The sequence below is a fragment of the Staurois parvus genome, unplaced genomic scaffold (assembly GCF_062004578.1).
Source record: "Staurois parvus isolate SC_StPar_1 unplaced genomic scaffold, SC_StPar_1.0 ptg000126l, whole genome shotgun sequence".
NCBI classification, from domain to species: domain Eukaryota; kingdom Metazoa; phylum Chordata; class Amphibia; order Anura; family Ranidae; genus Staurois; species Staurois parvus.
Window position 1 is genome coordinate 1,573,968 of NW_028317922.1, and position 23,213 is coordinate 1,597,180.

The 23,213-nt window shown below is 47.1% G+C and overlaps 11 non-coding genes across 11 annotated transcripts; all 11 read left to right on the plus strand.

The window, feature by feature from the left end:
* The first annotated feature begins 8,375 nt into the window (after positions 1-8,375).
* TRNAF-GAA (transfer RNA phenylalanine (anticodon GAA)) lies at positions 8,376-8,448 on the plus strand. The gene has a single exon. It is a non-coding gene; the product is annotated as a tRNA-Phe (tRNA).
* A 270-nt stretch (positions 8,449-8,718) lies between these two features.
* Positions 8,719-8,791, plus strand: TRNAF-GAA (transfer RNA phenylalanine (anticodon GAA)). Its single transcript has one exon. It is a non-coding gene; the product is annotated as a tRNA-Phe (tRNA).
* Positions 8,792-10,841: 2,050 nt separating this feature from the next.
* TRNAF-GAA (transfer RNA phenylalanine (anticodon GAA)) lies at positions 10,842-10,914 on the plus strand. The gene has a single exon. It is a non-coding gene; the product is annotated as a tRNA-Phe (tRNA).
* Positions 10,915-12,964: 2,050 nt separating this feature from the next.
* Positions 12,965-13,037, plus strand: TRNAF-GAA (transfer RNA phenylalanine (anticodon GAA)). The gene has a single exon. It is a non-coding gene; the product is annotated as a tRNA-Phe (tRNA).
* Positions 13,038-14,744: 1,707 nt separating this feature from the next.
* Positions 14,745-14,817, plus strand: TRNAF-GAA (transfer RNA phenylalanine (anticodon GAA)). Its single transcript has one exon. It is a non-coding gene; the product is annotated as a tRNA-Phe (tRNA).
* A 269-nt stretch (positions 14,818-15,086) lies between these two features.
* TRNAF-GAA (transfer RNA phenylalanine (anticodon GAA)) lies at positions 15,087-15,159 on the plus strand. Its single transcript has one exon. It is a non-coding gene; the product is annotated as a tRNA-Phe (tRNA).
* A 1,707-nt stretch (positions 15,160-16,866) lies between these two features.
* Positions 16,867-16,939, plus strand: TRNAF-GAA (transfer RNA phenylalanine (anticodon GAA)). Its single transcript has one exon. It is a non-coding gene; the product is annotated as a tRNA-Phe (tRNA).
* Positions 16,940-17,208: 269 nt separating this feature from the next.
* TRNAF-GAA (transfer RNA phenylalanine (anticodon GAA)) lies at positions 17,209-17,281 on the plus strand. The gene has a single exon. It is a non-coding gene; the product is annotated as a tRNA-Phe (tRNA).
* Positions 17,282-18,989: 1,708 nt separating this feature from the next.
* On the plus strand, positions 18,990-19,062 carry TRNAF-GAA (transfer RNA phenylalanine (anticodon GAA)). The gene has a single exon. It is a non-coding gene; the product is annotated as a tRNA-Phe (tRNA).
* Positions 19,063-21,111: 2,049 nt separating this feature from the next.
* On the plus strand, positions 21,112-21,184 carry TRNAF-GAA (transfer RNA phenylalanine (anticodon GAA)). The gene has a single exon. It is a non-coding gene; the product is annotated as a tRNA-Phe (tRNA).
* Positions 21,185-21,454: 270 nt separating this feature from the next.
* TRNAF-GAA (transfer RNA phenylalanine (anticodon GAA)) lies at positions 21,455-21,527 on the plus strand. The gene has a single exon. It is a non-coding gene; the product is annotated as a tRNA-Phe (tRNA).
* Positions 21,528-23,213: the final 1,686 nt, after the last annotated feature.

Consider the following 23,213-nt stretch of genomic DNA (forward strand, 5'->3'; position numbering starts at 1 on the left):
TATACCGCCTCCTCCTGCTGCTGCCAGGTCCAGAGTCTCTCATGGGTCCCTGTACGGCCTCCCATTGCTGCTGTCTCCATCGCCACACTCTGCTGCCATGTGCCACTTTCAGGTCTCTTCACACTGCTGGTGTGTTAAATTTTTTGACATAGGGTGCAGGCAGATTACGGGCCTCACATAGCTGCTGCCAGGCCCCTAATCTGCCATGGGCCCCTATATACCGCCTCCTCCTGCTGCTGCCAGGTCCAGAGTCTCTCATGGGTCCCTGTACGGCCTCCCATTGCTGCTGTCTCCATCGCCACACTCTGCTGCCATGTGCCACTTTCAGGTCTCTTCACACTGCTGGTGTGTTAAATTTTTTGACATAGGGTGCAGGCAGATTACGGGCCTCACATAGCTGCTGCCAGGCCCCTAATCTGCCATGGGCCCCTATATACCACCTCCTCCTGCTGCTGCCAGGTCCAGAGTCTCTCATGGGTCCCTGTACGGCCTCCCATTGCTGCTGTCTCCATCGCCACACTCTGCTGCCATGTGCCACTTTCAGGTCTCTTCACACTGCTGGTGTGTTAAATTTTTTGACATAGGGTGCTGCAAGATAACGGGCCTCACATAGCTGCTGCCAGGCCCCTAATCTGCCATGGGCCCCTATATACCGCCTCCTCATGCTGCTGCCAAGTCCAGAGTCTGTCATGGTCCCTGTACGGCCTCCCATTGCTGCTGTCTCCATCGCCACACTCTGCTGCCATGTGCCACTTTCAGGTCTCTTCACACTGCTGGTGTGTTAAATTTTTTGACATAGGGTGCAGGCAGATTACGGGCCTCACATAGCTGCTGCCAGGCCCCTAATCTGCCATGGGCCCCTATATACCACCTCCTCCTGCTGCTGCCAGGTCCAGAGTCTCTCATGCCATGTGCCACTTTCAGGTCTCTTCACACTGCTGGTGTGTTTAATTTTTTGACATAGGGTGCAGGCAGATTACGGGCCTCACATAGCTGCTGCCAGGCCCCTAATCTGCCATGGGCCCCTATATACCGCCTCCTCATGCTGCTGCCAAGTCTAGAGTCTCTCATGGGTCCCTGTACGGCCTCCCATTGCTGCTGTCTCCATCGCCACACTCTGCTGCCATGTGCCACTTTCAGGTCTCTTCACACTGCTGGTGTGTTAAATTTTTTGACATAGGGTGCTGCAAGATAACGGGCCTCACATAGCTGCTGCCAGGCCCCTAATCTGCCATGGGCCCCTATATACCGCCTCCTCATGCTGCTGCCAAGTCCAGAGTCTGTCATGGTCCCTGTACGGCCTCCCATTGCTGCTGTCTCCATCGCCACACTCTGCTGCCATGTGCCACTTTCAGGTCTCTTCACACTGCTGGTGTGTTAAATTTTTTGACATAGGGTGCTGCAAGATAACGGGCCTCACATAGCTGCTGCCAGGCCCCTAATCAGCCATGGGCCCCTATACCGCCTCCTCCTGCTGCTGCCAGGTCCAGAGTCTCTCATGCCATGTGCCACTTTCAGGTCTCTTCACACTGCTGGTGTGTTAAATTTTTTGACATAGGGTGCAGGCAGATTACGGGCCTCACATAGCTGCTGCCAGGCCCCTAATCTGCCATGGGCCCCTATATACCGCCTCCTCCTGCTGCTGCCAGGTCCAGAGTCTCTCATGGGTCCCTGTACGGCCTCCCATTGCTGCTGTCTCCATCGCCACACTCTGCTGCCATGTGCCACTTTCAGGTCTCTTCACACTGCTGGTGTGTTAAATTTTTTGACATAGGGTGCTGCAAGATAACGGGCCTCACATAGCTGCTGCCAGGCCCCTAATCTGCCATGGGCCCCTATATACCGCCTCCTCATGCTGCTGCCAAGTCCAGAGTCTGTCATGGTCCCTGTACGGCCTCCCATTGCTGCTGTCTCCATCGCCACACTCTGCTGCCATGTGCCACTTTCAGGTCTCTTCACACTGCTGGTGTGTTAAATTTTTTGACATAGGGTGCAGGCAGATTACGGGCCTCACATAGCTGCTGCCAGGCCCCTAATCTGCCATGGGCCCCTATATACCACCTCCTCCTGCTGCTGCCAGGTCCAGAGTCTCTCATGCCATGTGCCACTTTCAGGTCTCTTCACACTGCTGGTGTGTTTAATTTTTTGACATAGGGTGCAGGCAGATTACGGGCCTCACATAGCTGCTGCCAGGCCCCTAATCTGCCATGGGCCCCTATATACCGCCTCCTCATGCTGCTGCCAAGTCTAGAGTCTCTCATGGGTCCCTGTACGGCCTCCCATTGCTGCTGTCTCCATCGCCACACTCTGCTGCCATGTGCCACTTTCAGGTCTCTTCACACTGCTGGTGTGTTAAATTTTTTGACATAGGGTGCTGGCAGATTACGGGCCTCCTATAGCTGCTGCCAGGCCCCTAATCTGCCATGGGCCCCTATATACCGCCTCCTCATGCTGCTGCCAAGTTCAGAGTCTGTCATGGGTCCCTGTACGGCCTCCCATTGCTGCTGTCTCCATCGCCACACTCTGCTGCCATGTGCCACTTTCAGGTCTCTTCACACTGCTGGTGTGTTAAATTTTTTGACATAGGGTGCAGGCAGATTACGGGCCTCACATAGCTGCTGCCAGGCCCCTAATCTGCCATGGGCCCCTATATACCGCCTCCTCCTGCTGCTGCCAGGTCCAGAGTCTCTCATGGGTCCCTGTACGGCCTCCCATTGCTGCTGTCTCCATCGCCACACTCTGCTGCCATGTGCCACTTTCAGGTCTCTTCACACTGCTGGTGTGTTAAATTTTTTGACATAGGGTGCTGCAAGATAACGGGCCTCACATAGCTGCTGCCAGGCCCCTAATCTGCCATGGGCCCCTATATACCGCCTCCTCATGCTGCTGCCAAGTCCAGAGTCTGTCATGGTCCCTGTACGGCCTCCCATTGCTGCTGTCTCCATCGCCACACTCTGCTGCCATGTGCCACTTTCAGGTCTCTTCACACTGCTGGTGTGTTAAATTTTTTGACATAGGGTGCAGGCAGATTACGGGCCTCACATAGCTGCTGCCAGGCCCCTAATCTGCCATGGGCCCCTATATAACGCCTCCTCATGCTGCTGCCAAGTTCAGAGTCTGTCATGGGTCCCTGTACGGCCTCCCATTGCTGCTGTCTCCATCGCCACACTCTGCCATGTGCCACTTTCAGGTCTCCTCACACTGCTGGTGTGTTGAATTTTTTGACATAGGGTGCTGGCAGATTACGGGCCTCCTATAGCTGCTGCCAGGCCCCTAATCTGCCATAAGCCCCTATATACCGCCTCCTCATGCTGCTGCCAAGTCCAGAGTCTGTCATGGGTCCCTGTACGGCCTCCCATTGCTGCTGTCTCCATCGCCACACTCTGCCATGTGCCACTTTCAGGTCTCCTCACACACTGCTGGTGTGTTGAATTTTTTGACATAGGGTGCTGGCAGATTACGGGCCTCCTATAGCTGCTGCCAGGCCCCTAATCTGCCGTAGGCCCCTATATACCGCCTCCTCATGCTGCTGCCAGGTCCAGAGTCTCTCATGGGTCCCTGTACGGCCTCCCATTGCTGCTGTCTCCATCGCCACACTCTGCCATGTGCCACTTTCAGGTCTCCTCACACTGCTGGTGTGTTCCATTTTTTGTCATAGGGTGCTGGCAGATTATGGGCCTCCCATAACTGCTGCCAGGCCCCTAATCTGCCATGGGCCCCTATACCGACTCCTCATGCTGTGACGTTGCAACAAGGTGGAATTCAACCCTACATATGTTAGACCGCCTTTACGAACAGCAAAAGGCCATCACAGATTTCCTGATGTTAAAAGCAGATAAAGGTACTCCCTGTGTAACTTAGATGTCAGCCATTGGCAGCTCATGCGTGACACCTGCGCTTGCTCAGGCCCTTTGAGGAGGCCACGCTATTCGTGAGTCGGCAGGACTATGGGATGAACGACGTCATTCCTCTGTTGCACGTCCTGGAACAAATGCTGTTAACAATGGCTGGTCAGGGTGCGGTAGACGTGGCGCACAGATCTCAACGCCACATGGCCCCTGTGGGGGCAGGACTGGAAGAAGAGGAGGAGGTAGAGGAGGACATTGGTGCTCAGGAATTATTGAGTGAAATGGGTGGTTTTTCCACTCAGCGGACAGGAGTGGAGGAGCAGGAGCATCTGGTAGAGGAGGAGGAAGAGGAGACAGAGGACCTAGACGCACCGTGGCAGTATGCTGTGGAGATGGAGGCAGGGAGTCCCTCGCATTCCTTGGCACAAATGGCCCATAGCATGCTCGGTTGCTTGCGTAGCGACAGCCGAATAATAACCATCAGACAGAGGGATGACTTTTGGCTGTCCACCTTGTTGGACCCTCGCTACCGTTCAAAAATGGTGGCCTTTTTCACACCTGCTGAGAGGGAGGCCAAAATAACGTACTATAAAAAACACCTATGTAGTCAGCTGGTCTCTGCCTGTCTGCGCCAACGTCCATCCTCAGACACTGTGGGCCCTGTGCGCTCGTGTTCCGCTGCCATGGCAGCAGGGGAGGGGTGGGGTGGTAGGAGCAGTGGCAGCTCCACCAGCAGCGGCTGCCTCAGTCTGCAGTCGATGATGAGTAGCTTTCTTCACCAGCGCAGTGAGGAAACTACTAACCAGCCGCAGCAGCAGCAGCAGCATCAGGTGGACCTGGAGCAGGACCTCAAACAACAGGCTTAGGCCTACTTGGACAGCACCCTGCCAACCGAGGTAGACAATCCCCTTGACTACTGGGCAACGAAACTTGACCTTTGGCCCCAACTAGCTGAATTTGCCCTTGAAAGGCTGTCATGCCCGGCCAGTAGCGTGGCATCGGAGCGCGTGTTTAGTGCGGCAGGAGGTATTGCAACTCCGCGGAGGACACGACTGTCCACCCAAAGTGTGGAGAGACTGACGTTTGTGAAAATGAATCAGGCGTGGATTAGTCTGGATTTCAAACCACCAGTTCCTGACACAACTGACTAAATCCGCCATGAATCATGCCCCAAACATGTGCCACTTTCAGGTCTCCTCACACTGCTGGTGTGTTCCATTTTTTGTCATAGGGTGCTGGCAGATTACGGGCCTCCCATAGCTGCTGCCAGGCCCCTAATCTGCCATGGGCCCCTATACCGCCTCCTCATGCTGCTGCCAAGTCCAGAGTCTCTCATGGGTCCCTGTACGGCCTCCCATTGCTGCTGCCTCCATCGCCACACTCTGCCATGTGCCACTTTCAGGTCTCCTCACACTGCTGGTGTGTTCCATTTTTTGTCATAGGGTGCTGGCAGATTACGGGCCTCCCATAGCTGCTGCCAGGCCCCTAATCTGCCATGGGCCCCTATACCGCCTCCTCATGCTGCTGCCAGGTCCAGAGTCTCTCATGGGTCCCTGTACGGCCTCCCATTGCTGCTGTCTCCATCGCCACACTCTGCCATGTGCCACTTTCAGGTCTCCTCACACTGCTGGTGGGTTCCATTTTTTGTCATAGGGTGCTGGCAGATTACGGGCCTCCCATAGCTGCTGCCAGGCCCGTAATCTGCCATGGGCCCCCGTACCGACTCCTCATGCTGCTGCCAGGCCCGTAATCTGTCATGGGCCACTGTTGTCGCTTGTTGGCATATTCCGCTCGTTCAGATGCTCCTTCTCCTGCTACTCCTCTTCACGGATTCCGTCAGCAGTCTTTCTTGGAATCCGTTTCCAAGAGACAACAGTTTGCGAGCACGCACCCGACGGTGCAGAAGCTGAACGTCCTCCTGTCCAAGTTGCTGCTGCCAGGCTCGTAATCTGTCATGCGCCCCTGTACCGCCTCCTCATGCTGCTGCCAGGTCCAGAGTGTGTCATGGGCCCCCGTACCGACTCCTCATGCTGCTGCCAGGCCCGTAATCTGTCATGGGCCCCTGTACCGCCTCCCCATGCTGCTGCCAGGTCCAGAGTGTGTCATGGGTCCCTGTACGGCCTCCCATTGCTGCTGCCAGGCCCGTAATCTGCCATGGGCCCCTGTACCGACTCCTCATGCTGCTGCCAGGCCCGTAATCTGTCATGGGCCCCTGTACCGCCTCCTCATGCTGCTGCCAGGTCCAGAGTGTGTCATGGGTCCCTGTACGGCCTCCCATTGCTGCTGTCTCTATCGCCACACTCTGCCATGTGCCACTTTCAGGTCTCCTCACACTGCTGGTGGTTTCCATTTTTGTCATAGGGTGCTGTATGGCCTCCCATTGCTGCTGCCTCCACCGCCACACTGTGGCTCCACACTCTGGTTTTGGCCCCGTGACTGCCCAAATGAGTGAAGTGTGCGGTGATTCTAAGATCGACGGCACTCATCTGCATGTCATACTGACTGACAGTATTATTTCTCTTCCCCAGCAGACTCCAAGGGCATTTAAATTAAAGGTACAGTGTTCTGCACTAATATTAAGTCTCTCTGAAGCCTAGAAACACCCTTTTTTAAGTTAAATTCACAGCGAATTTATTCGACTCGAATCGAATATTGTCCACGAATTCGCCGAATCAGTCGAATCGAATTTTTCATTTCTTCGCTCATCTCTAGTAGCCAACAATTGCTGAGGAAAGCACACGTCTTAAGCCGAAATAGCTCAGTTGGGAGAGCGTTTGACTGAAGATCTAAAGGTCCCTGGTTCAATCCCGGGTTTCGGCAACTGCCTGCGTTTCTTTTGGTTTAACGCTTCCCAGCAAGACTGGGCAGACCAAGACCAAGGTTTAGAAACTGGTTCAGTGCATATTAGGGTCTCGGGCGCAGCAGAAAAGCAATTGTACAATTTCCCGCAGTATATGGTTTTCTCAGCCAACGTGCAAGGACATGTCCAAAATCTATTCTTCTCAATAGGACCAGGTTACACCACCACATAGCGCTGGAAAGCCTTGGGGGAAAAAAAGGCTGGCATGTTGCATTGTTGCAGCCCTCACCTGCGTTATGCCAATCAAACCAAGTGGAAGAGTCTGCTTCACAGAGGAAATGTAATGTGTCCGAAAGGAATGGCAGCGCGCAGCCGAGCAAAACAACTTATCAAATGCATTCCGGGGTGAACAAGACTTAGCCGGCTTTGAAAGATACTAAAAGTCACGGCGCCGCCAAAACTAGTCTTTGACAACTTGATGCAAGTAAATAGAACTTTTTTGAACCATGGGATGAATAAAATCCAATACATTTTCTTCCTCGTGCTGATGCATCAGACTAGAAAACCAGAAGCAGGTCAGAAAAAGTATCTTCGCGGTCCGAAATTACTTCCATGACAAAAGCTACAATTGCGCAGCTGAAGATTCTCAGCTTCCTCAGGTTGCAGGCCGCTTCTTCTTTTCTACACACAAAATTAGAAGCATAACCACTCCTTCCTAGAAAAGGCAATATCACTTATTCAACCAATTTCCTTGCGGAGTCACTTCTCTTGCAGGGTCCCAAAAGACACAGTATACACGCAAGTCATTTGGATTTTGCCTTTCACTTTAGTTTGAAGAAAGATGTATGATTGTATGCCTTTTATCAGGAAAATTGGGTGAAAATGGCTACGTCAGATGAAAAGCAAAGCTTTAAAGCGAAGAAAGATTACAAACTGTATGACTTTTTCAGGGAAAGTGGCTCAAAATGGCTACGTCAGATGAAAAGCAAGAGGGTTAGCAGCTAGATAAGGTTCCTTTCGAAAAGAGAACACTTGGAGCATTTTCCTTCACTCTGGTCCTTTGGTAGTACTACGGCTGGTTTAAGGCTTCTTTAGAGCAGTGTATTTGGACTCCTCAAAACCTCTATCTAGCTTTAAAAATGTAAAGCCATATATTGCTTCCCACGTTGCATTTCATTGATTTCTAGCCTACTCGCATGAATTTGAACAATCTTGAATATTGTAAACTGACTTTGTGAAGATCCACCAACATTTTCTTTTTTGATTTCAGTGAAATGTATTCACAGTGCCCTGTGAGTAGACTTTGCTGTGTCACACATTTCACAGAGTCTGAATTCCAACGTACAGATTTGCTGAGAGGAGGAGTTTCAGGAGGCAGAGTCAGTACAGGAATCACAGCTTGCAGGAAGCAAGGTACCATGGGAGCTGCAGTCCTTAGAAAATGAAAGTAAAGAGCAGAGAAGAAGCTGAACACCATGCCGGAAATCCAGGAAATTGTGGAAATAGATGGCCAGCAGAGAAACAGCAATCACAACATAAAAGGAGGTTACTGAGGCAAGCTTACATTGGTTTGTCAAGGGGAACTATTGCTCCTATTGTTCCTATTGCAATTACCATGCTGATGTTTGAAAATAAAAGTGTAGGCTGGGACTTTAGATCTCCTTTAAGGTCTCTGGGACCCCTTCGCCTTGCCGCCACACACCTGCTGGCTTGCTCCTTTGGAACGTGCCGAAATAGCTCAGTTGGGAGAGCGTTAGACTGAAGATCTAAAGGTCCCTGGTTCGATCCCGGGTTTCGGCATCTGTTGTAGGTTTAAGGAGAGTCCACCTGTCTGTGAGCTGTTGCTTTTCTCATGAATCGGGCTAGCGTATGCTCCATGCTTTGGCTTCTCACCTGTCTGTTGCTCATGACAGAACGGTGGCTTAGTCTCACTAGCAATTTAGTCGTGAATCTTGCTGCCTTTTCTCTTTTCCGGCAACATGCATAGGCATAAAAATCTCAATTCTCCATAGGCTCCTGTCACACCAACTTATAGTAGCCAACAATTGCTGAGGAAAGCACATGTCTTAAGCCGAAATAGCTCAGTTGGGAGAGCGTTAGACTGAAGATCTAAAGGTCCCTGGTTCAATCCCGGGTTTCGGCAACTGCCTCCGTTTCTTTTGGTGTAACGCTTCCCGGCAAGACTGGGCAGACCAAGACCAAGGTTTAGAAACTGGTTCAGTGCATATTAGGGTCTCGGGCGCAGCAGAAAAGCAATTGTACAACTTCCCGCAGTATATGGTTTTCTCAGCCAACGTGCAAGGACATGTCCAAAATCTATTCTTCTCAATAGGACCAGGTTACACCACCACATAGCGCTGCAAAGCCTTGGGGGAAAAAAAGGCTGGCATGTTGCATTGTTGCAGCCCTCACCTGCGTTATGCCAATCAAACCAAGTGGAAGAGTCTGCTTCACAGAGGAAATGCAATGTGTCCGAAAGGAATGGCAGCGCGCAGCCGAGCAAAACAACTTATCAAATGCATTCCGGGGTGAACAAGACTTAGCCGGCTTTGAAAGATACTAAAAGTCACGGCGCAGCCAAAACTAGTCTTTGACAACTTGATGCAAGTAAATAGAACTTTTTTGAACCATGGGATGAATAAAATCCAATACATTTTCTTCCTCGTGCTGATGCATCAGACTAGAAAACCAGAAGCAGGTCAGAAAAAGTATCTTCGCGGTCCGAAATGACTTCCATGACAAAAGCTACAATTGCGCAGCTGAAGATTCTCAGCTTCCTCAGGTTGCAGGCCGCTTCTTCTTCCATACACACAAAATGAGAAGCATAACCACTCCTTCCTAGAAAAGGCAATATCACTTATTCAACCAATTTCCTTGCGGAGTCACTTCTCTTGCAGGGTCCCAAAAGACACAGTATACAAGCAAGTCATTTGGATTTTGCCTTTCACTTTAGTTTGAAGAAAGATGTATGATTGTATGCCTTTTATCAGGAAAATTGGGTGAAAATGGCTACGTCAGATGAAAAGCAAAGCTTTAAAGCGAAGAAAGATTACAAACTGTATGACTTTTTCAGGGAAAGTGGCTCAAAATGGCTACGTCAGATGAAAAGCAAGAGGGTTAGCAGCTAGATAAGGTTCCTTTCGAAAAGAGAACACTTGGAGCATTTTCCTTCACTCTGGTCCTTTGGTAGTACTACGGCTGGTTTAAGGCTTCTTTAGAGCAGTGTATTTGGACTCCTCAAAACCTCTATCTAGCTTTAAAAATGTAAAGCCATATATTGCTTCCCACGTTGCATTTCATTGATTTCTAGCCTACTCGCATGAATTTGAACAATCTTGAATATTGTAAACTGACTTTGTGAAGATCCACCAACATTTTCTTTTTTGATTTCAGTGAAATGTATTCACAGTGCCCTGTGAGTAGACTTTGCTGTGTCACACATTTCACAGAGTCTGAATTCCAACGTACAGATTTGCTGAGAGGAGGAGTTTCAGGAGGCAGAGTCAGTACAGGAATCACAGCTTGCAGGAAGCAAGGTACCATGGGAGCTGCAGTCCTTAGAAAATGAAAGTAAAGAGCAGAGAAGAAGCTGAACACCATGCCGGAAATCCAGGAAATTGTGGAAATAGATGGCCAGCAGAGAAACAGCAATCACAACATAAAAGGAGGTTACTGAGGCAAGCTTACATTGGTTTGTCAAGGGGAACTATTGCTCCTATTGTTCCTATTGCAATTACCATGCTGATGTTTGAAAATAAAAGTGTAGGCTGGGACTTTAGATCTCCTTTAAGGTCTCTGGGACCCCTTCGCCTTGCCGCCACACACCTGCTGGCTTGCTCCTTTGGAACGTGCCGAAATAGCTCAGTTGGGAGCGCGTTAGACTGAAGATCTAAAGGTCCCTGGTTCGATCCAGGGTTTCGGCATCTGTTGTAGGTTTAAGGAGAGTCCACCTGTCTGTGAGCTGTTGCTTTTCTCATGAATCGGGCTAGCGTATGCTCCATGCTTTGGCTTCTCACCTGTCTGTTGCTCATGACAGAACGGTGGCTTAGTCTCACTAGCAATTTAGTCGTGAATCTTGCTGCCTTTTCTCTTTTCCGGCAACATGCATAGGCATAAAAATCTCAATTCTCCATAGGCTCCTGTCACACCAACTTATAGTAGCCAACAATTGCTGAGGAAAGCACATGTCTTAAGCCGAAATAGCTCAGTTGGGAGAGTGTTAGACTGAAGATCTAAAGGTCCCTGGTTCAATCCCGGGTTTCGGCAAGTGCCTCCGTTTCTTTTGGTGTAACGCTTCCCGGCAAGACTGGGCAGACCAAGACCAAGGTTTAGAAACTGGTTCAGTGCATATTAGGGTCTCGGGCGCAGCAGAAAAGCAATTGTACAACTTCCCGCAGTATATGGTTTTCTCAGCCAACGTGCAAGGACATGTCCAAAATCTATTCTTCTCAATAGGACCAGGTTACACCACCACATAGCGCTGCAAAGCCTTGGGGGAAAAAAAGGCTGGCATGTTGCATTGTTGCAGCCCTCACCTGCGTTATGCCAATCAAACCAAGTGGAAGAGTCTGCTTCACAGAGGAAATGCAATGTGTCCGAAAGGAATGGCAGCGCGCAGCCGAGCAAAACAACTTATCAAATGCATTCCGGGGTGAACAAGACTTAGCCGGCTTTGAAAGATACTAAAAGTCACGGCGCAGCCAAAACTAGTCTTTGACAACTTGATGCAAGTAAATAGAACTTTTTTGAACCATGGGATGAATAAAATGCAATACATTTTCTTCCTCGTGCTGATGCATCAGACTAGAAAACCAGAAGCAGGTCAGAAAAAGTATCTTCGCGGTCCGAAATGACTTCCATGACAAAAGCTACAATTGCGCAGCTGAAGATTCTCAGCTTCCTCAGGTTGCAGGCCGCTTCTTCTTCCATACACACAAAATGAGAAGCATAACCACTCCTTCCTAGAAAAGGCAATATCACTTATTCAACCAATTTCCTTGCGGAGTCACTTCTCTTGCAGGGTCCCAAAAGACACAGTATACAAGCAAGTCATTTGGATTTTGCCTTTCACTTTAGTTTGAAGAAAGATGTATGATTGTATGCCTTTTATCAGGAAAATTGGGTGAAAATGGCTACGTCAGATGAAAAGCAAAGCTTTAAAGCGAAGAAAGATTACAAACTGTATGACTTTTTCAGGGAAAGTGGCTCAAAATGGCTACGTCAGATGAAAAGCAAGAGGGTTAGCAGCTAGATAAGGTTCCTTTCGAAAAGAGAACACTTGGAGCATTTTCCTTCACTCTGGTCCTTTGGTAGTACTACGGCTGGTTTAAGGCTTCTTTAGAGCAGTGTATTTGGACTCCTCAAAACCTCTATCTAGCTTTAAAAATGTAAAGCCATATATTGCTTCCCACGTTGCATTTCATTGATTTCTAGCCTACTCGCATGAATTTGAACAATCTTGAATATTGTAAACTGACTTTGTGAAGATCCACCAACATTTTCTTTTTTGATTTCAGTGAAATGTATTCACAGTGCCCTGTGAGTAGACTTTGCTGTGTCACACATTTCACAGAGTCTGAATTCCAACGTACAGATTTGCTGAGAGGAGGAGTTTCAGGAGGCAGAGTCAGTACAGGAATCACAGCTTGCAGGAAGCAAGGTACCATGGGAGCTGCAGTCCTTAGAAAATGAAAGTAAAGAGCAGAGAAGAAGCTGAACACCATGCCGGAAATCCAGGAAATTGTGGAAATAGATGGCCAGCAGAGAAACAGCAATCACAACATAAAAGGAGGTTACTGAGGCAAGCTTACATTGGTTTGTCAAGGGGAACTATTGCTCCTATTGTTCCTATTGCAATTACCATGCTGATGTTTGAAAATAAAAGTGTAGGCTGGGACTTTAGATCTCCTTTAAGGTCTCTGGGACCCCTTCGCCTTGCCGCCACACACCTGCTGGCTTGCTCCTTTGGAACGTGCCGAAATAGCTCAGTTGGGAGCGCGTTAGACTGAAGATCTAAAGGTCCCTGGTTCGATCCAGGGTTTCGGCATCTGTTGTAGGTTTAAGGAGAGTCCACCTGTCTGTGAGCTGTTGCTTTTCTCATGAATCGGGCTAGCGTATGCTCCATGCTTTGGCTTCTCACCTGTCTGTTGCTCATGACAGAACGGTGGCTTAGTCTCACTAGCAATTTAGTCGTGAATCTTGCTGCCTTTTCTCTTTTCCGGCAACATGCATAGGCATAAAAATCTCAATTCTCCATAGGCTCCTGTCACACCAACTTATAGTAGCCAACAATTGCTGAGGAAAGCACATGTCTTAAGCCGAAATAGCTCAGTTGGGAGAGTGTTAGACTGAAGATCTAAAGGTCCCTGGTTCAATCCCGGGTTTCGGCAAGTGCCTCCGTTTCTTTTGGTGTAACGCTTCCCGGCAAGACTGGGCAGACCAAGACCAAGGTTTAGAAACTGGTTCAGTGCATATTAGGGTCTCGGGCGCAGCAGAAAAGCAATTGTACAACTTCCCGCAGTATATGGTTTTCTCAGCCAACGTGCAAGGACATGTCCAAAATCTATTCTTCTCAATAGGACCAGGTTACACCACCACATAGCGCTGCAAAGCCTTGGGGGAAAAAAAGGCTGGCATGTTGCATTGTTGCAGCCCTCACCTGCGTTATGCCAATCAAACCAAGTGGAAGAGTCTGCTTCACAGAGGAAATGCAATGTGTCCGAAAGGAATGGCAGCGCGCAGCCGAGCAAAACAACTTATCAAATGCATTCCGGGGTGAACAAGACTTAGCCGGCTTTGAAAGATACTAAAAGTCACGGCGCAGCCAAAACTAGTCTTTGACAACTTGATGCAAGTAAATAGAACTTTTTTGAACCATGGGATGAATAAAATGCAATACATTTTCTTCCTCGTGCTGATGCATCAGACTAGAAAACCAGAAGCAGGTCAGAAAAAGTATCTTCGCGGTCCGAAATGACTTCCATGACAAAAGCTACAATTGCGCAGCTGAAGATTCTCAGCTTCCTCAGGTTGCAGGCCGCTTCTTCTTCCATACACACAAAATGAGAAGCATAACCACTCCTTCCTAGAAAAGGCAATATCACTTATTCAACCAATTTCCTTGCGGAGTCACTTCTCTTGCAGGGTCCCAAAAGACACAGTATACACGCAAGTCATTTGGATTTTGCCTTTCACTTTAGTTTGAAGAAAGATGTATGATTGTATTCCATTTATCAGGAAAATTGGGTGAAAATGGCTACGTCAGATGAAAAGCAAAGCTTTAAAGCGAAGAAAGATTACAAACTGTATGACTTTTTCAGGGAAAGTGGCTCAAAATGGCTACGTCAGATGAAAAGCAAGAGGGTTAGCAGCTAGATAAGGTTCCTTTCGAAAAGAGAACACTTGGAGCATTTTCCTTCACTCTGGTCCTTTGGTAGTACTACGGCTGGTTTAAGGCTTCTTTAGAGCAGTGTATTTGGACTCCTCAAAACCTCTATCTAGCTTTAAAAATGTAAAGCCATATATTGCTTCCCACGTTGCATTTCATTGATTTCTAGCCTACTCGCATGAATTTGAACAATCTTGAATATTGTAAACTGACTTTGTGAAGATCCACCAACATTTTCTTTTTTGATTTCAGTGAAATGTATTCACAGTGCCCTGTGAGTAAACTTTGCTGTGTCACACATTTCACAGAGTCTGATTTCCAACGTACAGATTTGCTGAGAGGAGGAGTTTCAGGAGGCAGAGTCAGTACAGGAATCACAGCTTGCAGGCAGCAAGGTACCATGGGAGCTGCAGTCCTTAGAAAATGAAAGTAAAGAGCAGAGAAGAATCTGAACACCATGCCGGAAATCCAGGAAATTGTGGAAATAGATGGCCAGCAGAGAAACAGCAATCACAACATAAAAGGAGGTTACTGAGGCAAGCTTACATTGGTTTGTCAAGGGGAACTATTGCTCCTATTGTTCCTATTGCCATTACCATGCTGATGTTTGAAAATAAAAGTGTAGGCTGGGACTTTAGATCTCCTTTAATGCCTCTGGGACCCCTTCGCCTTGCCGCCACACACCTGCTGGCTTGCTCCTTTAGAATGTGCCGAAATAGCTCAGTTGGGAGAGCGTTAGACTGAAGATCTAAAGGTCCCTGGTTCGATCCCGGGTTTCGGCATCTGTGTAGGTTTAAGGAGAGTCCTCCTGTCTGTGAGCTGTTGCTTTTCTCATGAATCGGGCTAGCGTATGCTCCATGCTTTGGCTTCTCACCTGTCTGTTGCTCATGACAGAACGGTGGCTTAGTCTCACTGGCAATTTTGTCGTGAATCTTGCTGCCTTTTCTCTTTTCCGGCAACATGCATAGGCATAAAAATCTCAATTCTCCATAGGCTCCTGTCACACCAACTTATAGTAGCCAACAATTGCTGAGGAAAGCACACGTCTTAAGCCGAAATAGCTCAGTTGGGAGAGCGTTAGACTGAAGATCTAAAGGTCCCTGGTTCAACCCCGGGTTTCGGCAACTGCCTGCGTTTCTTTTGGTGTAACGCTTCCCGGCAAGACTGGGCAGACCAAGACCAAGGTTTAGAAACTGGTTCAGTGCATATTAGGGTCTCGGGCGCAGCAGAAAAGCAATTGTACAACTTCCCGCAGTATATGGTTTTCTCAGCCAACGTGCAAGGACATGTCCAAAATCTATTCTTCTCAATAGGACCAGGTTACACCACCACATAGCGCTTGCAAAGCCTTGGGGGAAAAAAAGGCTGGCATGTTGCATTGTTGCAGCCCTCACCTGCGTTATGCCAATCAAACCAAGTGGAAGAGTCTGCTTCACAGAGGAAATGCAATGTGTCCGAAAGGAATGGCAGCGCGCAGCCGAGCAAAACAACTTATCAAATGCATTCCGGGGTGAACAAGACTTAGCCGGCTTTGAAAGATACTAAAAGTCACGGCGCCGCCAAAACTAGTCTTTGACAACTTGATGCAAGTAAATAGAACTTTTTTGAACCATGGGATGAATAAAATCCAATACATTTTCTTCCTCGTGCTGATGCATCAGACTAGAAACCAGAAGCAGGTCAGAAAAAGTATCTTCGCGGTCCGAAATGACTTCCATGACAAAAGTTACCATTGCGCAGCTGAAGATTCTCAGCTTCCTCAGTTTGCAGGCCGCTTCTTCTTCCATGCACACAAAATGAGAAGCATAACCACTCCTTCCTAGAAAAGGCAATATCACTTATTCAACCAATTTCCTTGCGGAGTCACTTCTCTTGCAGGGTCCGAAAAGACACAGTATACACGCAAGTCATTTTGATTTTGCCTTTCACTTTAGTTTGAAGAAAGATGTATGATTGTATGCCTTTTATCAGGAAAATTGGGTGAAAATGGCTACGTCAGATGAAAAGCAAAGCTTTAAAGCGAAGAAAGATTACAAACTGTATGACTTTTTCAGGGAAAGTGGCTCAAAATGGCTACGTCAGATGAAAAGCAAGAGGGTTAGCAGCTAGATAAGGTTCCTTTCGAAAAGAGAACACTTGGAGCATTTTCCTTCACTCTGGTCCTTTGGTAGTACTACGGCTGGTTTAAGGCTTCTTTAGAGCAGTGTATTTGGACTCCTCAAAACCTCTATCTAGCTTTAAAAATGTAAAGCCATATATTGCTTCCCACGTTGCATTTCATTGATTTCTAGCCTACTCGCATGAATTTGAACAATCTTGAATATTGTAAACTGACTTTGTGAAGATCCACCAACATTTTCTTTTTTGATTTCAGTGAAATGTATTCACAGTGCCCTGTGAGTAGACTTTGCTGTGTCACACATTTCACAGAGTCTGATTTCCAACGTACAGATTTGCTGAGAGGAGTAGTTTCAGGAGGCAGAGTCAGTACAGGAATCACAGCTTGCAGGCAGCAAGGTACCATGGGAGCTGCAGTCCTTAGAAAATGAAAGTAAAGAGCAGAGAAGAAGCTGAACACCATGCCGGAAATCCAGGAAATTGTGGAAATAGATGGCCAGCAGAGAAACAGCAATCACAACATAAAAGGAGGTTACTGAGGCAAGCTTACATTGGTTTGTCAAGGGGAACTATTGCTCCTATTGTTCCTATTGCCATTACCATGCTGATGTTTGAAAATAAAAGTGTAGGCTGGGACTTTAGATCTCCTTTAATGTCTCTGGGACCCCTTCGCCTTGCCGCCACACACCTGCTGGCTTGCTCCTTTAGAATGTGCCGAAATAGCTCAGTTGGGAGAGCGTTAGACTGAAGATCTAAAGGTCCCTGGTTCGATCCCGGGTTTCGGCATCTGTGTAGGTTTAAGGAGAGTCCTCCTGTCTGTGAGCTGTTGCTTTTCTCATGAATCGGGCTAGCGTATGCTCTATGCTTTGGCTTCTCACCTGTCTGTTGCTCATGACAGAACGGTGGCTTAGTCTCACTGGCAATTTTGTCGTGAATCTTGCTGCCTTTTCTCTTTTCCGGCAACATGCATAGGCATAAAAATCTCAATTCTCCATAGGCTCCTGTCACACCAACTTATAGTAGCCAACAATTGCTGAGGAAAGCACACGTCTTAAGCCGAAATAGCTCAGTTGGGAGAGCGTTAGACTGAAGATCTAAAGGTCCCTGGTTCAATCCCGGGTTTCGGCAACTCCCTGCGTTTCTTTTGGTGTAACGCTTCCCGGCAAGACTGGGCAGACCAAGACCAAGGTTTAGAAACTGGTTCAGTGCATATTAGGGTCTCGGGCGCAGCAGAAAAGCAATTGTACAACTTCCCGCAGTATATGGTTTTCTCAGCCAACGTGCAAGGACATGTCCAAAATCTATTCTTCTCAATAGGACCAGGTTACACCACCACATAGCGCTTGCAAAGCCTTGGGGGAAAAAAAGGCTGGCATGTTGCATTGTTGCAGCCCTCACCTGCGTTATGCCAATCAAACCAAGTGGAAGAGTCTGCTTCACAGAGGAAATGCAATGTGTCCGAAAGGAATGGCAGCGCGCAGCCGAGCAAAACAACTTATCAAATGCATTCCGGGGTGAACAAGACTTAGCCGGCTTTGAAAGATACTAAAAGTCACGGCGCAGCCAAAACTAGTCTTTGACAACTTGATGCAAGTAAATAGAACTTTTTTGAACCATGGGATGAATAAAATCCAATACATTTTCTTCCTCGTGCTGATGCATCAGACTAGAAAACCAGAAGCAGGTCAGAAAAAGTATCTTCGCGGTCCGAAATGACTTCCATGACAAAAGCTACAATTGCGCAGCTGAAGATTCTCAGCTTCCTCAGGTTGCAGGCCGCTTCTTCTTCCATACACACAAAATGAGAAGCATAACCACTCCTTCCTAGAAAAGGCAATATCACTTATTCAACCAATTTCCTTGCGGAGTCACTTCTCTTGCAGGGTCCCAAAAGACACAGTATACACGCAAGTCATTTGGATTTTGCCTTTCACTTTAGTTTGAAGAAAGATGTATGATTGTATTCCTTTTATCAGGAAAATTGGGTGAAAATGGCTACGTCAGATGAAAAGCAAAGCTTTAAAGCGAAGAAAGATTACAAACTGTATGACTTTTTCAGGGAAAGTGGCTCAAAATGGCTACGTCAGATGAAAAGCAAGAGGGTTAGCAGCTAGATAAGGTTCCTTTCGAAAAGAGAACACTTGGAGCATTTTCCTTCACTCTGGTCCTTTGGTAGTACTACGGCTGGTTTAAGGCTTCTTTAGAGCAGTGTATTTGGACTCCTCAAAACCTCTATCTAGCTTTAAAAATGTAAAGCCATATATTGCTTCCCACGTTGCATTTCATTGATTTCTAGCCTACTCGCATGAATTTGAACAATCTTGAATATTGTAAACTGACTTTGTGAAGATCCACCAACATTTTCTTTTTTGATTTCAGTGAAATGTATTCACAGTGCCCTGTGAGTAGACTTTGCTGTGTCACACATTTCACAGAGTCTGAATTCCAACGTACAGATTTGCTGAGAGGAGGAGTTTCAGGAGGCAGAGTCAGTACAGGAATCACAGCTTGCAGGCAGCAAGGTACCATGGGAGCTGCAGTCCTTAGAAAATGAAAGTAAAGAGCAGAGAAGAAGCTGAACACCATGCCGGAAATCCAGGAAATTGTGGAAATAGATGGCCAGCAGAGAAACAGCAATCACGACATAAAAGGAGGTTACTGAGGCAAGCTTACATTGGTTTGTCAAGGGGAACTATTGCTCCTATTGTTCCTATTGCCATTACCATGCTGATGTTTGAAAATAAAAGTGTAGGCTGGGACTTTAGATCTCCTTTAAGGTCTCTGGGACCCCTTCGCCTTGCCGCCACACACCTGCTGGCTTGCTCCTTTAGAATGTGCCGAAATAGCTCAGTTGGGAGAGCGTTAGATTGAAGATCTAAAGGTCCCTGGTTCGATCCCGGGTTTCGGCATCTGTTGTAGGTTTAAGGAGAGTCCACCTGTCTGTGAGCTGTTGCTTTTCTCATGAATCGGGCTAGCGTATGCTCCATGCTTTGGCTTCTCACCTGTCTGTTGCTCATGACAGAACGGTGGCTTAGTCTCACTGGCAATTTAGTCGTGAATCTTGCTGCCTTTTCTCTTTTCCGGCAACATGCATAGGCATAAAAATCTCAATTCTCCATAGGCTCCTGTCACACCAACTTATAGTAGCCAACAATTGCTGAGGAAAGCACACGTCTTAAGCCGAAATAGCTCAGTTGGGAGAGCGTTAGACTGAAGATCTAAAGGTTCCTGGTTCAATCCCGTGTTTCGGCAACTGCCTGCGTTTGTTTTGGTTTAACGCTTCCCAGCAAGACTGGGCAGACCAAGACCAAGGTTTAGAAATTGGTTCAGTGCATATTAGGGTCTCGGGCGCAGCAGAAAAGCAATTGTACAATTTCCCGCAGTATATGGTTTTCTCAGCCAACGTGCAAGGACATGTCCAAAATCTATTCTTCTCAATAGGACCAGGTTACACCACCACATAGCGCTGGAAAGCCTTGGGGGAAAAAAAGGCTGGCATGTTGCATTGTTGCAGCCCTCACCTGCGTTATGCCAATCAAACCAAGTGGAAGAGTCTGCTTCACAGAGGAAATGTAATGTGTCCGAAAGGAATGGCAGCGCGCAGCCGAGCAAAACAACTTATCAAATGCATTCCGGGGTGAACAAGACTTAGCCGGCTTTGAAAGATACTAAAAGTCACGGCGCCGCCAAAACTAGTCTTTGACAACTTGATGCAAGTAAATAGAACTTTTTTGAACCATGGGATGAAAAAAATCCAATACATTTTCTTCCTCGTGCTGATGCATCAGACTAGAAACCAGAAGCAGGTCAGAAAAAGTATCTTCGCGGTCCGAAATGACTTCCATGACAAAAGTTACAATTGCGCAGCTGAAGATTCTCAGCTTCCTCAGTTTGCAGGCCGCTTCTTCTTCCATGCACACAAAATGAGAAGCATAACCACTCCTTCCTAGAAAAGGCAATATCACTTATTCAACCAATTTCCTTGCGGAGTCACTTCTCTTGCAGGGTCCCAAAAGACACAGTATACACGCAAGTCATTTTGATTTTGCCTTTCACTTTAGTTTGAAGAAAGATGTATGATTGTATGCCTTTTATCAGGAAAATTGGGTGAAAATGGCTACGTCAGATGAAAAGCAAAGCTTTAAAGCGAAGAAAGATTACAAACTGTATGACTTTTTCAGGGAAAGTGGCTCAAAATGGCTACGTCAGATGAAAAGCAAGAGGGTTAGCAGCTAGATAAGGTTCCTTTCGAAAAGAGAACACTTGGAGCATTTTCCTTCACTCTGGTCCTTTGGTAGTACTACGGCTGGTTTAAGGCTTCTTTAGAGCAGTGTATTTGGACTCCTCAAAACCTCTATCTAGCTTTAAAAATGTAAAGCCATATATTGCTTCCCACGTTGCATTTCATTGATTTCTAGCCTACTCGCATGAATTTGAACAATCTTGAATATTGTAAACTGACTTTGTGAAGATCCACCAACATTTTCTTTTTTGATTTCAGTGAAATGTATTCACAGTGCCCTGTGAGTAGACTTTGCTGTGTCACACATTTCACAGAGTCTGATTTCCAACGTACAGATTTGCTGAGAGGAGGAGTTTCAGGAGGCAGAGTCAGTACAGGAATCACAGCTTGCAGGCAGCAAGGTACCATGGGAGCTGCAGTCCTTAGAAAATGAAAGTAAAGAGCAGAGAAGAAGCTGAACACCATGCCGGAAATCCAGGAAATTGTGGAAATAGATGGCCAGCAGAGAAACAGCAATCACAACATAAAAGGAGGTTACTGAGGCAAGCTTACATTGGTTTGTCAAGGGGAACTATTGCTCCTATTGTTCCTATTGCCATTACCATGCTGATGTTTGAAAATAAAAGTGTAGGCTGGGACTTTAGATCTCCTTTAATGTCTCTGGGACCCCTTCGCCTTGCCGCCACACACCTGCTGGCTTGCTCCTTTGGAATGTGCCGAAATAGCTCAGTTGGGAGAGCGTTAGACTGAAGATCTAAAGGTCCCTGGTTCGATCCCGGGTTTCGGCATCTGTTGTAGGTTTAAGGAGAGTCCACCTGTCTGTGAGCTGTTGCTTTTCTCATGAATCGGGCTAGCGTATGCTCCATGCTTTGGCTTCTCACCTGTCTGTTGCTCATGACAGAACGGTGGCTTAGTCTCACTGGCAATTTAGTCGTGAATCTTGCTGCCTTTTCTCTTTTCCGGCAACATGCATAGGCATAAAAATCTCAATTCTCCATAGGCTCCTGTCACACCAACTTATAGTAGCCAACAATTGCTGAGGAAAGCACATGTCTTAAGCCGAAATAGCTCAGTTGGGAGAGCGTTAGACTGAAGATCTAAAGGTTCCTGGTTCAATCCCGGGTTTCGGCAACTGCCTGCGTTTGTTTTGGTTTAACGCTTCCCAGCAAGACTGGGCAGACCAAGACCAAGGTTTAGAAATTGGTTCAGTGCATATTAGGGTCTCGGGCGCAGCAGAAAAGCAATTGTACAATTTCCCGCAGTATATGGTTTTCTCAGCCAACGTGCAAGGACATGTCCAAAATCTATTCTTCTCAATAGGACCAGGTTACACCACCACATAGCGCTGGAAAGCCTTGGGGGAAAAAAAGGCTGGCATGTTGCATTGTTGCAGCCCTCACCTGCGTTATGCCAATCAAACCAAGTGGAAGAGTCTGCTTCACAGAGGAAATGTAATGTGTCCGAAAGGAATGGCAGCGCGCAGCCGAGCAAAACAACTTATCAAATGCATTCCGGGGTGAACAAGACTTAGCCGGCTTTGAAAGATACTAAAAGTCACGGCGCCGCCAAAACTAGTCTTTGACAACTTGATGCAAGTAAATAGAACTTTTTTGAACCATGGGATGAAAAAAATCCAATACATTTTCTTCCTCGTGCTGATGCATCAGACTAGAAACCAGAAGCAGGTCAGAAAAAGTATCTTCGCGGTCCGAAATGACTTCCATGACAAAAGTTACAATTGCGCAGCTGAAGATTCTCAGCTTCCTCAGTTTGCAGGCCGCTTCTTCTTCCATGCACACAAAATGAGAAGCATAACCACTCCTTCCTAGAAAAGGCAATATCACTTATTCAACCAATTTCCTTGCGGAGTCACTTCTCTTGCAGGGTCCCAAAAGACACAGTATACACGCAAGTCATTTTGATTTTGCCTTTCACTTTAGTTTGAAGAAAGATGTATGATTGTATGCCTTTTATCAGGAAAATTGGGTGAAAATGGCTACGTCAGATGAAAAGCAAAGCTTTAAAGCGAAGAAAGATTACAAACTGTATGACTTTTTCAGGGAAAGTGGCTCAAAATGGCTACGTCAGATGAAAAGCAAGAGGGTTAGCAGCTAGATAAGGTTCCTTTCGAAAAGAGAACACTTGGAGCATTTTCCTTCACTCTGGTCCTTTGGTAGTACTACGGCTGGTTTAAGGCTTCTTTAGAGCAGTGTATTTGGACTCCTCAAAACCTCTATCTAGCTTTAAAAATGTAAAGCCATATATTGCTTCCCACGTTGCATTTCATTGATTTCTAGCCTACTCGCATGAATTTGAACAATCTTGAATATTGTAAACTGACTTTGTGAAGATCCACCAACATTTTCTTTTTTGATTTCAGTGAAATGTATTCACAGTGCCCTGTGAGTAGACTTTGCTGTGTCACACATTTCACAGAGTCTGAATTCCAACGTACAGATTTGCTGAGAGGAGGAGTTTCAGGAGGCAGAGTCAGTACAGGAATCACAGCTTGCAGGCAGCAAGGTACCATGGGAGCTGCAGTCCTTAGAAAATGAAAGTAAAGAGCAGAGAAGAAGCTGAACACCATGCCGGAAATCCAGGAAATTGTGGAAATAGATGGCCAGCAGAGAAACAGCAATCACAACATAAAAGGAGGTTACTGAGGTAAGCTTACATTGGTTTGTCAAGGGAAACTATTGCTCCTATTGTTCCTATTGCCATTACCATGCTGATGTTTGAAAATAAAAGTGTAGGCTGGGAATTTAGATCTCCTTTAAGGTCTCTGGGACCCCTTCGCCTTGCCGCCACACACCTGCT